Consider the following 5706-nt stretch of genomic DNA (forward strand, 5'->3'; position numbering starts at 1 on the left):
ATAATATCTCTACTCCTTATTCTAACTACGAGATTTGGCCCATAAGTCGGAGACTTGTACGGGAAAGGAGGCGGTATATTATTATTACGCAGGCCGCATTTGCCTGCATTTATCTCCAAAAAATGAACTATCAGATCGAAAATCTTCGAAAAGAAAATTGATAAAGAATCGAAAAGAAATCGAAAAACCAAACCAAAACCAAATCGAAAAGAAATTGATAAGAAGTCTTTTCAGTGAAATCTGATGTGCATACAGTGTAATGAGTATGTAAAATCATATCCTGAGACAAATGACATTTAACAATACTTCTTATGGGAGTGTAAAAAATCGCACTTCCTAAAATATGCTAAAAATGTTGTTTTTATCCGAACAATTTGATTTTCATATTTCTTAGTATCGAAATGTAAATTTTAAAGCAAAAATAAATTTTAATTAAATTATTAAAAATTTATTTAATTTAAATCATAGCTATGATTATCCTAAAGAAATTATTTAAAATTTTTTGTCGTCTCAATATTTAATCACAAAAATGAAAAACAACAAATATAAAAAGTAAAATAAAATTGAAATTATAGCCTTTACATATTGTAGCAATATTCAGAAGACTCCTTTTCAATTTTGTATATGAAACACATCTTATTTTTCTCAATAAAAACTAATTAAAATCCCAAAACAATAAAAGTTAATATTTTTAAAAATTAAAACAATTTAATCTTACAATTTTGAATACTTTAATATTCAAATATTAATACTGTAATTTTTAACACAACATTTACTTACTTACTTTAACTCTTATACTCTATTTTGCTATAACATTAATACTTCAAAATAGTAAAAAACACCGTTCATATAGAAATTCGAACAAATATTAAAACACGTGCAAGGAGTTGATGAACACACCGTGAGTAAGCCGATACACATGAGTGCGCGCGCCCCACATGTCTTTCACCGCCGGAGTATACCTATATATACACTTCCCCTCTCGTGCTTGGTAATTGTCCAAAACATAACATAAATTTATTTAATTTTAATAAGCAATAGCACAAAATCGATGTAAAATTTCCCTGGGAACACGATGGTGCAATTATTTTTTTACTACTTGCCGCGGTTTACGAGATATTTGCGAAAAACCTTATTTTTTACGGTTTTTTGACCTTTTGACCCCTTTCCTGACCACCTAGGTAAAAGATTTTTGCGGATTCGGATTCCTGAGGGTCGAATACATGTTTGCGCCCAGGTTTGATCGACAGAGGAAAAAATGGAGGTTCAGCCTTCATTTCAATGGACTATATCGAACCGAGATGGATTTGTCACTGGGATGAACCCTGTGTGCGGTCTCGTAGATTTCTCTGTAGTGTTTTCCTTCCGTCTAGTTCGAACTTCGTTGAATTCGGAGAATTTTTGATCTCCAAAATTCGTATCTGGAACGGCTCTTCCTTCTTTAAATCGTTTCGTTGGCAACTGCTGCTGCACTAGCAGCATTGGTCTGTTGTGGTGAGGTCTGTTGCGGCATAGTAATTTTGGGCTGCTCAAAGCGGTTTTTTGGGAGCGATTGCGGAAACTTCGTAGAGATCTGTGAATTTTGGTAGTTTCCGCAACGCGTCGTCCTCGGCATAGAAAAAGGTTTATATTATTGTATATCCTTTTTCTATGATCCTCGGTGTCTCCGTGGACAGCATATCGACTTCTGACGGTGTCGACTGCTGCGCTTGGAGTGATTTTTGGTCGCTCGGGGAGGTCTTGGGCGCGACGACGGAAACTTTGGAAACTGAGGCGAAAATTCTAATTATCGTCTGCGTCTCGTTGTTGGTAGTTTACCAAATACCAATGTTTTGAAGAAAAAATTACATTGGTATCAATTTCTCGAAAATGCATTAAACAATAACATAGTAAATCATTTTATTGAGAAGGGCAGAAGATAATGAAGAATCTAATAGGGCAAAAATACATATAAAGTTTTATAGATGGACTTCGTCTTAAGAATGTATATTTTAGCGTATGTAGCATAAAATACGCCTAAAAAATGATTGATCTAAATGAAATCCAAAAATATTATAGAACCTAAGTAGGCGGAGGGGATTGATTTAAATACTATATGCTTCTAACCAATTTCTAAATTCTGGTCACCTTACATATTCCTCATCTCTATTGGCTAGTAACAATACTCTTAATTTTTTACTTATCAATCGAATTTGAGACATAAAATTCTCAAATGCTACAGTGTCTATCATACTTAATTTTGATATGTGAGATAGGTAGACAGGAATAAAAACTATTGTTGGGTATCTTAAATAAATACAGCTTCTACTTCGCTGTAATGGCTGACTGTAATAAAAAAAATGATTTGGTAAGTATTAATTTAACATCCTGTATTAAGAAAAAGAAAATATATTTAAATTTTCAGCTTATTTTGATTCTCCTAAAATTATGCCACAAACTTTCAGATCAACTAGTATATTTCAGGTGTTTTTCCATGTACAAAAATCAAGATGCAATTTGAAACAAAAAGTATTCTCTAAAATATATCAAGTGCATAAAAATCCCAAAAACCTCTTAATAGAAATAATAAAAATGTATAGTCTATTATAGTGAGTACTATATAATTTGAAATTTTAAATATATTTTTTTTTAATCTCAACAGGGTTTTCATTAGTGTAGTCTTCAGTTCAGTCATCAGTTATTGATGAATAATTTTCTGTATTCTTTTAATCAGATTTGCATAAAGTGATTAACACATTAACAATTAAGCTTGTTTTTCAAAAAGGGTTTATTCACAGGGGTAGGTAAAATCATCAGTACCTGGGTGAGAAGGGAAATAGTCATTTCGAGAAATCGCATATCGTGTTATCAGATCATTTTTACAGCGATATGAGGAGCAGAGGACTTCTTCATGACCAAGAGCTATCAAGGAGTGCCATGATCACTCTCTTCGATTGATAGCTCTAAGAGATAGATTTATTATTGGCATAACTAGGTGTTAATATTTTTTTCGCTTTAATTTTGGAATATACTCGTATCCCTCCATAATTCAATGTTGTAAGCACATTAATTATTATTTAACATGTACTTTTTCATCTTCAGAAATGATAAAGATTATAAGCACTGCAAACCACAACTGGGAATAAATTCAGTATAACAAACACAAAATTGTTTAAATGTTCAGCCACGTCGATTAGTATTATAAGTGATCCATTTTTTTTACAAAAAAAATATACCCAAGTGGACAATATGATGTAATAGACGATTGTTTTAAATGTGAACTTTAATTTGATTTTTTTTTGAAATTTTAAATAATTATTCCTAGTCATTCCCAAGATACAGCAAGTTAAAAATTATTCTTTTAATATCAAGTACATAATTTTAAGAAATGTGCGTGCATTGCGCATTTTAATTTGGTTTCAAATTGATATTTTGGAAGGAACATCTTTAAAATATGTAATTTGATTCCTTTTTATAAAAAAGAGAGCAACTTATAATACTCACAGGTCAACATTTTATCTACGAATGTGCACGGAAATCGAAGATAATATTCTAGGGTTTTTGGGGTCGCTGATTACGATGAGCGGGTAGATTAGGCTCCATCACGTCAAGTTCAAGGTCATTTTAAGGTCAAACGGTCAGAAAACCTTCCAAAAATCTGAAAAAATCCATGGACATGTTTTTGAGGTCGCTGAATCTGAATCCGGTGTTTATTTTTACTTTGCATGCATCCTTGAGGTCATTCAAGGTCAGCTCAACGTCATTTGAGGGGTTTTTGAGACAAAAATGCCAAGTACTATACGAAAAAACTGAAAAAATTCATACATATGTTTTCGAGGACCCTGAATCTTAATCCGAATTCAGTCGACCTCATTTCAAGATCATTTGAAGGTCAAATGGTCAAAAAACCTTCAAAAAATCTGAAAAAATTTATGGACGTGTTTTTGAGGTCCCTGAATCCGAATCCGGTGTTTATTTTTACTTTCCATGCATCCTCGAGGTCATTCAAGGTCATCTCAAGGCAGGTATTCTAGTTCTGGGCACAATTGTGCATTTCGAAGATTGAGATTGTTACCATGTTAAGCATTAATGAGATTTATACCAGAAAAGATTCTTTGGAAAATGACTGTAGAATCCACGTAAATAAGTAGAATCCAGGCTATCTGTCCAAAGAATTTTATGTGGCTCAAATTGTCGAATTGACCACGACTAAAACATGTGGTTGCACCCAGGACACCTAAACGTGGTGACGGTGGGCAACGGATTTGTCCCACTATCCGGCAAAGTCCCTGTGTTATGGCTTCCATGCCGTCATGGCAACCACAAGTTGAAGCGTTACGGGACAGAGATTGCATGCAAAGTAAAAATAAACAACGGATTCGGATTCAGCGACCTCAAACATGTTCATGAATGTTTTCGAATTTTTGGAAATTTTGACCGTTTGACCTTCAAATGACCTTAAACTTGACGTGACGGAGCTTCACTGACCCGCTCATTGTAATCAACGACTCCAAAAACCTTGGGATACCATCCCGTGCACAAGCTTAGATAAAATGTTGACCTGTGAATCAATGTATGTGAGCATTTTTTCAATACAATTTTATGTTTGTGACTTGCACTGTATTGCTTTCGATGAATATTTAAACTATAAAATTGTTTAATTAAAGAAACTATTGATATTAGTCAAATAATACAGTCTGTTCTACAAGAGCTTACAGACTGATACATTTGCAAAAAAGAAAATGTATGAAAAATTCTTTTTCAACTATTTAGTACAATCGTTAAGCTAAAATGCGTTTGCCTAGTGTGTTGTTCAATCACCTTTTATTGTCAATTATAGCTTGACAGCGTTGAGGCATGTTTTTTGACAGATTTTTGGCAAATATGTCAGGTAAATACCTCCAAGTCTCTCAAATATGTCTGCTGAGCTAAGCTTTAATTTCATCCAATTCAATTGGATTGGCATCAGGAGACTGAGAAGGCCAATCCATTGAAACAATGCCATTTTTGCGTTTCCAATCGGTGCATAAGCGACTCCGATGTTTGGAATCGTTATTCTCTTGCACCAAACCATCTCCGGGCAGCTTTTAATAAACATTTTTCATATATTTTGACCATTTTTTAGGCGTTCAAACTCTCAAGTACAAAGGGCCAAATCCTTTTACACAGAAGCAACCCCAAACATTCACTTTCATTGCGTGACACGTTCCGGCAATACATTGATGTTTTTTTAACCTCTTTATAGTGATTTACCCATATCCTGGCAAATGCTTCAGACATCTGCAGCAGCAAACGACATTTTCGGACGTTTTGGGCGGGTGCACAAAAACACCGCTTCAAATCGGTTAGCGTACATAGAACTCATTTTAAAATTGTCACACCGGCGTTCGATAAATAATATGCAAAATAATCTCGCAGCATGAAAGACAGATAACAAATAATGTGAGGGAAAAGATCAGATCGATGTGCCATCTATTAAGACTGTGGCGAACCGCACGCACTTGAGTAACAGACTGTAATTACGAAATTCCAATTTAACGTTTGTTCTATGTTGGCTTACCTGATGATAATAAACCAGCATCCCTTTTATATAACTGGTTCTTCTTCGACAAATGGAACTTGGAGAGTACATGTTTTAATTGATGTAGTGTCGAGTTAACAGTGTTATCTATTCCCGATACACTGCGTCGATACTTTTCGTTATCTAAGTTTTCCATTAATAAACTG

The sequence above is a fragment of the Anoplophora glabripennis genome, unplaced genomic scaffold, assembly GCF_000390285.2.
Source record: "Anoplophora glabripennis isolate ALB-LARVAE unplaced genomic scaffold, Agla_2.0 scaffold1672, whole genome shotgun sequence".
NCBI lineage: Eukaryota > Metazoa > Arthropoda > Insecta > Coleoptera > Cerambycidae > Anoplophora > Anoplophora glabripennis.